At 44.6% G+C, this 9,554-nt stretch overlaps 1 long non-coding RNA gene across 1 annotated transcript; it reads right to left on the reverse strand.

Annotated features, from left to right (window-relative positions):
* Positions 1-1,384: 1,384 nt before the first annotated feature.
* Positions 1,385-9,117, reverse strand: LOC142826811 (uncharacterized). Its single transcript, XR_012901066.2, has 3 exons — positions 8,925-9,117; positions 5,408-5,596; positions 1,385-2,086 (listed from the first exon to the last, which is right to left on the reverse strand). It is a non-coding gene; the product is annotated as an uncharacterized LOC142826811 (long non-coding RNA).
* Positions 9,118-9,554: the final 437 nt, after the last annotated feature.

The following is a 9,554-nucleotide window of genomic DNA, read 5'->3' on the forward strand; positions in this document are numbered from 1 at the left end:
TTTGCATTCACAAGTCATTTAATTACAGTGATATACATAATGCAATTGCCTTCCATTACACTAGAATAACGATAGCGTGAAAAACAACTAACATTTCATTCGTTTTCATGTAGTTTACACATCAAACCTCTCATCTTAGCTTAACAGACACTTTGATCCTGGGTTATCCAGGCACAGGGTGTATTATCTGATAGCAAACAAGTTATAGGTACATGAAGACAGTATCATTCACAGATCCTCAAACTAAATTAACACTCAAGTGAATTAGTGCACTTCACACTCTGATATTCATACACAAGTGAATTATCTTGAGACTTGCAGCTGGCATCTGGCCTATGAGTCTGCTCTGTATGATGGGGGTATGACACTATCCCATAGCTCAGTGGTTAGAGCACTCTGGGGGAGGTGGTAGAGTCCTGTTCAGGTTCCTTCACCATCTCCTGCTCTATCTGCCAGGCAAAAAGCTGTGCAGTGCGTCCTTTTGGTCTTAAAAAAAAAAAAGCATAGGTACCAAAAGCCAATAGGTTCCCAGCTGAAAATCACTAGCAAACATAACTCCAGGCTGCAATTGGTGCCTAGGACACACCCCTCTCATTGGCTGGCTTTGGCAGTTCCCAGTTGGCTTTTGTGGATCTCTGTCTAAGGTACCTTTCTCTTTCCATTCATTGTTTTGGGAGCCTAGACTCCCAACCAGGGCTCCCTATAAGTTGTGCACTTGGGCGGTCACCCAGGAGAGATTTGAATACATGCCCAGATAATTAGCAGAGCACCCACAACTGGCTGCATGCATTTCTACTGGTGATGTACATCCGCACATGCCTCAGTGCACATAACATTTACCAAAAACTGCCTTTTGTCAACAAAACAGCAAGAGCATTCACGCTGCAATGCATCTTTTGTCAAGAAAAACACCCAGTTTTGGCAACAAAAAACTTCCACCCCACAGAGACTTTTCTTTTACCCTCCCTTTATTATTGACAAAGAACCAATGTGGCCTCTGCTGGTTTTTTTTTGTCAACAGAACTGGCTTTCACCAGTATCCCACAATGCCTGCTTGCCCTGATGGCTGTGCTCAGTGTTTCAGTCTCTGCTGCCCTGCAGGAATGCATTCCCTACTCTTCCAGAGCTCCAGAAACTGACAGCTGAGTGAGTTGCTCTATTTGGGGAACGAACAAAGAGCAAATCATTAGAATGCTCCTGTTCTGCCCTGCTCTAGGAACACAGTGACAGGCAGACTGCTGCTGCAGGGGGAGGGCTAGAGAGACTGCTGTGCTGGTTTGACATTTCTCAGCATGGAGAGCTCACAGAGCTACTCAGGATGCTGCTCCCAGTAGCTGAGGATGCTGTGGGAGAATTAGAAGGAATCCCAGTATCAGCTCTACCTTCCCACAACACTGCACTGTGGAATACATACCCACAGTGCACTGCTCACACTGCCAGTGATGGTGCCCCCAGTGTGGAAATGATCTGTTGACAAAGCGAGCAAGTGTGAACACCCTCTCGCAATTTTTGTTTTGTTGATTTTTGGGTGTCAGCATAAGTTGGTCAACAACATTAGGTAGTGTAGACATACCTTTATGTAGAGCAGGTTTTTCCAGACCTTGAATCACTGTAACAGCTTTTGTTTCTAAACTTTTTCTAACTTTTCAATATCCTTTTTGAACTGTGGACCTGAGAATGGACAGTGTTCCAGTAACGATCCCCCCAGCGCCATATAGAGAGGTAATGCCACCTGCATACTCTCCTTTGATATTCCCTGGCTTAGAGAGCCAATGATTGCAGGAACTCTCATAAGCTATGGCACTGGGATACGCACACCTGGATTAGCCTGGCCTGGATATGAGCATACCTACTACAAAGCTGCACCTATGTTACTGTCTCCTCACTGGTTTTGCACTTACCTGCATGGGTGTATCTCTCATGGGTCTTTGTACAGAAAAGCTCTAGGAGTCTTTCTAAATCAAATGCATCAATTCCAGGAGAAAACTCATTTGTCCTTCAGAGGAAATTGTAGGAAGGCATCGGAGAACTACCAGCACTCAAGTAACATTGTCCGTCTTCTCATGCAAAGGGGGTGGATTCCAACCTATATTAAAGCAAAATCTGGGTTCTAGTCTGTGTAAGATAGCCAGACATAAAAATCCCTCAAGCCTAGGTCAGAGGGTTTCTCCCTCCACCCTCCCCTGGAATCTGCACTCCCAGTAAAAGCCTGGACGAACTGGGCAGTGTACATATACCCTTAGCATCACACAAAGGCTACGTCTAGACTGCAGGCTTCTTTCGGAAGAAGCTTTTGAGGAAGAGATCTTCCGAAAAAACTTCTTCTGAAAGAGCATCCACACTGCAAAAGCCATCGAAAAAGCTATCTATACTTCTTCCTGGAGGCCTCTTCCCTGTCCACACACACCTTTTCCCAAAAGAGCTCTTTTGAAAAAAGGCTTCTTCCTTGTAGAAAGAGGTTTACCGCTGTCAGAAAAACGCCTGTGTTCTTTCGACTCTCTGTCAAAAGAACACAATTGCAGTGTGGACGTAGGTGTAGTTTTTCCGGAAAAACAGCCGTTTTTCTGGGAAAACTCTGCAGTGTAGACATACCCTGAGTTTATGACCTCTAAATACCTTCCACAATACAGCCCTCCCTCTTGTAAGTGTGACCTACATTCTTTGTTCCTAGGCATACGAGCTTGCATTTAGCTGTATTAAAAATACTGTTCAGATGAGCAAGCCTCAGTAGTCTCCACTGATATGTGTGTCATCTTTAAAGTTCACTCACAGGGATTTTGTATTTTCTTCCAGATCATTGATAAAGATACTGACTTACACAAGAAAAGGTCTATGTAGGACCCCACAAAAAACAACCCCATTGGATGACAATGCCCTAGTTAAAATTAATTTTTGTAGTTACGTTTAATATGGGCTACATAGATTTTATATAATGTTCATTTTTAATCAGAGTGTTATATAAGACTAAATCAAATGCCATTGGGAAGTCTGAGAATATTATGTCATCCTTACCAAATGTGTAAAGTCATTAAAAAATATATCAAGTTCATTGTATGGAATAGTGGTCTTGTCAATTATGTTAGTGGACATTAATTAAACTCTGATCCTTTAATTCTCTACTGTGTCCCATATCAGCTTTAGCCTGATTTTGCCTAAGATCAATGCCAGGCTACGAGGCTCGCAATTTCCTGGATCATCTGGATTACACTTTTTAAAAGTGGGCATGTCATCCGCTTTTTAGATTAATTGATACCAGCAAATAGCAATTGGTTGGTCATCGCTCAGTTCCTCATGTATAGGAGAGCATACTATTAAAAAAATCCACAAAGTAATCTCTGTTGGCATAGAAGCCAAAGACTGAACTAGACATAGGAGGGAGGGGACTGAATTGCTCTCATCCACACAGTGGAGAATGAGATAAGGCACATTTTCCCACTAATCCATGTGACCATAGATCTTGTCAATTAATGTGACATTTTTTAGGGAAGAACCAAGAGAAACCCCAGAGAATCTCTGCCTCTATTTATAGTCTGACTGTGACGAGGTGGAGCAACCCTGTCACCCCCCACTAGCGCAGGACGAGGAAGGGGGGGAGGAAAACGGCACGGCGGGCCAAGCCACGCCAGGCGCGCAGCTGCACGGCAGCGCGCTGCGGCATCAACCTGCACCCGAAGGGGACACCTACGTCACGGACGCACCCGGGCACGTCACGGGGGAGGGCGACCCGGAAGCGCGGCACTTAAGAGCCACGGGGGATGCCAGATGGGGGGGCCGCCTGGAGCAGGAAGGTACGGGCGAGCAAGGCAGGCATGAGGGGGAGAGTGTAGGAGCGGCCAACGAACGGGGGCTGGCGGAAGGGGTGAAGGGCGAGTGCGCCGAACTGTTACCCACACTGTTCAGTTTAAATACAATACTGGATTAGTTTGGATTGAAGTTTGGGGACCCAATTCAGGCCAAAGAACTTTAAATGGATAAAAAAAATCCTGTGTACTCAGACACGGGGAGCAAGAACAGCTCTACAGAGATGCAGACTTAGGGTATGACCACACAACCATTTTTCCGAAAAAATTTCACTTACATCCACACTGCAATCGTGTTCTTTTGAAAAAAATTGAAAGAATAGAGGGGGTTTTCCAACATTGATAATCTTCTTTCTACAAGGAAGAAGCCCTTTTCCAAAAGGGTGCGTCTAGACTTGCCAGCTGTCTGCACTGGCCGCTTGAATTTGTGCAAGAGCACTGACTTTGTAATGTACAAAATCAATGCTTCTTGTGCAAATACTTTCACGCTCCCACTCGGGAAAAAGCCCTCTTGAGCAAGAATACTTGCGCAAGAGGGCCAGTGTAGACAGGGAAGAACTGTTTTGCAGAAAAAAGCCCCGATGGCTAAAATGGCGATCGGGGCTTCCTTGCACAGAATCACGTCTAGACTGGCCACGGATGTTTTTGCGCAAAAGCATCCGTGCCAATCTAGACGCGCTTTTGCAGAAATACTTTTAACGGAAAATACTTTTGCAGAAAAACTTTTCCGTTAAAAGTATTTCCGCAAAATCATGCCAGTCTAGACGCAGCCAAAGAGTTCTTTTGGGAAGGTATGTGTGGACGGGGAAAAGGGAGGTCTTTAGCATGAAGAGGAAAGAGGAAAAAGCACCGATGCCTTGGTGGCCATTCCGTCCATAGTAATCACAGCTTACATGCAAGATAGTGTCCATTCAGTGTGGACGCTATCTTTTGAAAAAGCAGATGGTTTTCTTGATGTGCTTTGGCAGTGTGGATGCTTTCTTTTGGAAGAAGTTTTTTCAGAAGATCTCTTCTGGAAAAGCTTCTTCTGAAAGAAGCCTGCAGTCTAGACATAGCCCCAGAAAGGGACAAGTGGAACCCACCTACACAAGCAAGGAAAGAATAAGGGTTAGGTGAGCTGTCTAGGGGCTAGTGTTGTTGTACCCTCTTCTCTCTGTAGGTGATGTGCCTATGGCTAAACAAACATACTGGTTTGAACACACTATTCTCTGTCACTTCACTCACAGCAGACTACAGAATCCTCTTCAGGGGCTAGCGTGCGGGCCAACCTCTGTTGGACAATAATACCGTTGGGAAACAGGGGGCTGTCAAATGTGGTGCAGTCACATGTGGGGTAATCCCAGGATTCCACTCACATACATGCAGATGTAGGCCTGTCACTTGAGGGGAATGCTCAAAGAGAAACCAAGAGGTCACAGGTATTGCTCCCCCCAAGCCCTAACCAGCAGAAGGCTGCTTTTGAAGATACAGCTATACCAGTTATCAAATTAAATAAGTTATACCATCAAAAAAATTACTTTTGCCTGTGTACGTGCATCTAGACTAGTGGCCGTGCTAGTATAGAAGTATTTAAAAAACACTCTTGTAGGCAACATTACTATACTTACAAAAGTCTCTAGTGCAGACCCAGCCTTAGGCAGGATCAGGTTGCTTTAGTGGGTGACTTCAGAATCCTCAGGAAGCATGAGTCTTCTCTCCTGGCTGGCTGAAGCTGCAAAGGCCTCAGGCAATTATCACTCAGTAATTTGAGCTGATTATTTCCAAAACACACTCAAAAGCCAGAATCAAAGTAAGCCCTAACAAAAGGGATGAGAAAAGACCAGTAGCTCAATTTCATTTTTCCATCCTCAGCTGATGAGCCTGCAGACAGGCCTGTACAATCATATTACACCCCTTTGTTTCACAGAGATTCATTTGCTACAGAATGAAGTTGTTATAGCACTTACAATATTGGTAATATACCTGCATCACTTAGCACTGCTTACACTTTCCAAGCATATAAAGTTGTATAGCTTTGATGATGATCACATCATAAATAGCAGTACCCCCCACAGCATGACACATTGATATCCCTTCTTATTGTTTCCCTGTATGTAGGAGTGAGCCAATCATCTCTTTGAATTCATTAACAGGAGTGTTGTGAGCAAGACATGAGAAGTCATTCTTCCATTTTACTCTGGGTTGCTTAGGCCTCAGTTGGAGTATTGTTTCCAGTTCTGGGCACCACATTTCAAGAAAGATGTGGAGAAATTGGAGAAGTTCCAGAGAAGAGCAACAAGAATGATGACAGGATTAGAGAACATGACCTATGAAGGAAGACTGAAAGAATTGGTCTTGTTTAGTCTGGAAAGGAGAAGACTGAGAGGGGACATGATAGCAGTTTTCAGGTATCTACAGCAGCTCCCCAAGTTACAACCACCTCCACTTACAACCATCTGCACGTATGACTAAAGCGGTCGTAAATGCAGATCCAAGTTATGAACGGTGATCCGTGCTTACGAACAGCGCAGTCACCATGTAACTCTATGGGATCTGAGTTATGAACATTTCGAGTTACGGACTACGTGTTGGTTCTTAACTTGGGGAGCGGCTGTAAAAGGGTGTCACAAGGAGGAGGGAGAAAATTGTTTTTCTTGGCTTCTGAAGACAGGACAAGAAGCAATGGGCTTAAACTGCAGCAAAGGAGGTTTAGGTTGGACTTGAGGAAAAACTTCCTAACTGTCAGGGTGGTTAAACACTGGAATAAGTTGCCTAAGGAGGTTGTGGAATCTCCATCTCTAGAGATATTTAAGAGCAGTTTAGACAGACATCTATCAGGGGTGGTCTAGGTGGTACTGGGGGAACTGGACTCGATGACCTCTCGAGGTCCCTTCCAATTCTAGTTTTCTATAACTCTATGATTCTATGAATGAGGTGTACTACTTACTTTAAAAGTTAATCTTTAAGCGTTCACTTAGAAATGTGGGCATCTATTAGACACAGGAACATTTACCTTCACTGTGCCAGAAGACGAGGCCCAGTTACTTCCTGAAATGCAGTGTAGACGGGTGCCATGCAAAGCAAAATAACTGAATGGCAAACAATTAATCAAAGAACATTCCTGAAGGAATCACTGAAGTTACCTATGAGCCACTTGTGAAAGGTGCTCATCAGTCCCCTGAACTGCCATTGACATTAGTGAAGGCCTTCAATGCTGTTCAGAAGGACCCAAGTGCCTAGCGGGATCATACCATCTGACTTCTAAGTACCGTATCCAAATTCCTTCAAAAGACTACCAGAAAGCCTTGAAGTTAAAGTTGGAAGCTCTTTCTTTGTCTCTGGTATGACTAAATAATAATAAAGTTCTTCTGTACCACTTTATGTCAGTATGGGTATGTCTACACTACAGAGGGGGTTTTTTTGGAAAAAACAGCCATTTTTCCAAAAAAATTCAATTACGTCCACACTGCAATCACATTCTTCCAAAAGAAAATCAAAAGAACAAAGAGGTTTTTCCAACATTGGTAATCCTTATTCTACAAGGAAGAAGCCTTTTTGCAAAAGAGCTCTTTCTGAAAAAGGTGTGTGTGGATGGGGAAGAGGGAGTTCTTTCGAAAGAAGAGGAAGGAAGAAAAAACACAGGTGCCCTGGTGGCCACTCCATCCATAATAACCACAGCTGAAATGCAAGAAAGCATCCATTCAGTGTGATCGCTATATTTCAAAAAAGCAGATCGCTTTTTCAATGCGCTTTTGTAGTGTGGACATGCTCTTTTGGAAGAAGTTTTTTTGGAAGATCTCTTTCAAAAAAGGCGACGAGGAGTCCTGTGGCACCTTATAGACTAACCGAAGTGTTGGAGCATAAGCTTTCATGGGCAGAGACCCCTCTTCCAAAAAAAGCTTCTTCAGAAAGAAGTCTGCAGTCTAGACATAGCTTAAATGACAAAGCACTTTAACAAGGAGGTCCCTATCATTATCCTTTTTTACAGATAGGGAAGCTGAGGGCCAGAGAGATTAAATAACTTCCCCAAAGTCATCCCGTAGGCCACGGGCTGAGTCAGGGGTAGCACCCAGGATTCCTGAGTCCCACATCAATGCTCAGTCCACTAGGGGTTGTGCACAATGTCAGTAACCATGCTTACAGTGACAAGGCATTGTTTTTCCAAAAGCGTATTATGACTTGGCACTCGGGCCTTGTGGACATCAATACAGCTCTGCACCAGTTTCCCAACATATATGTCTGCTCATTGTAAAACTGAAAGGAGATAAGGAAAAAGCATTTTCCTCCATTTCTCTTCCACCCCCATTTGAGAGAATGGGAGGGGGGAATTTCCTTTTAAATAAGCTTTGGTTGCATAAGCCTCCAGTACATCCAGCAACCCACTGCCCATCCGCCCGCCTTCTCTGCCTGCTCCTGACCTCTCCTAAATGAATCCTTAAGAAACTGAAAGAGCTTTAAACCAGGTCCTAATTAAAGGCTCACTGTAGTAGAAGTGCTAGCAGCAGGATTTCAGAGGTGATTATCTCTCTTCACTGTGATTCTCTCTTCTTCAGTGAGTAGCTATTTTCCCTAAAGGAAAGATATTAGCTACACTTCTTCCCATCCCCCTGACAAAGAAAAGGTTTTTTTCAAAACCATTTGAAAAATGGAACTTTCCCCCCTCCCCCGTTTTGGGAAAATGAAACAAAAGGAACCCTGTAACAGCACATCCTTACCTTAAAGGCACCCGGAGATTCTGGTCACAGCACTCCCTGAGGGCCTTGTCTCTGGCACCTCCTACGGAGCCCTCCCTCAGCTCTTCAATGCCCTTTCCCAGCCTTTACCTTTTTCTGACCCCCCATCTAGCATCTTCGAAAGGCTGAGCCCTCCAGCCAAGAGACCTGAAAGCCCAATCCCTTCCCGGGTGACAAAGTTTCAAACAGAAGTACAAGCCAGTCTTCAAGCCAACACCCCTCCCTACCTTTTCAAGCTCTGCTGTAGTTCCCTGGGGTACAGCTCTGCAGCAAGCCTTCCCACCTGACCCAACACACTGGGGCTGTCACAAGCCCAAGCCTGTTGACCTAGAGTGGGATACTCACTGCCATGGACTGCATAGACATAATCGTTATTGGCCCTACTTCAAGGCCACACTTGGAGGGGCCTAACCTGTTTCTGTAGAGCTCTTCCTGCATGGCTTCCTGTCAGTTAAACCTTACTCCAGAACATCTCTTCCCCCGGGAGACCTGTCTCCTCTGCAATCTTTCCTCAGTTGCTGTCATCCTCTGCAGCTATGGTCTGAATTCCAGTTTACTCAGCTGGAATTGCTAATTGCCCCTACGTGGCTTGCTCATAGGTAAGGATGGGCCATGAGCCAGACTGAGCCCAGCTTGCCTTAAAGAGCCAGAGAAGGCAGTGACATACTCCTAACTCCAGCACGTATCCATACATTTGCCACCTGACGGGAATTTGACCTGCCTAGCCAGGTTCTTTTATGGATTGGCCCATCACCAGAAAAATAAATTGATCTGATGAGTTTTTAACATGGGTCTAAAGATTTGCGTTATAAGCACAATGCATTGGAACAGCTAATGTGAAAAGTTTCTGTGCTGCACACTGTTCCCACTGCCACAGTTTAAGTGAGAACAGATCAAAACTGTTGAAAATACAGCAGCTGTTCGCCTACCAACATGCAAGTGCACCGCCCGTGTGAGAGAAAGAGCAGGCCTGAGTCATGCGAAAGGGAGATGTGTAATGTTACCAATGTCTGTTCTCATTCTAGATGCAGTAAGAGGCTGT

This window comes from Pelodiscus sinensis, chromosome 1 (assembly GCF_052426305.1).
Source record: "Pelodiscus sinensis isolate ZL-2025 chromosome 1, ASM5242630v1, whole genome shotgun sequence".
NCBI classification, from domain to species: Eukaryota; Metazoa; Chordata; order Testudines; family Trionychidae; genus Pelodiscus; species Pelodiscus sinensis.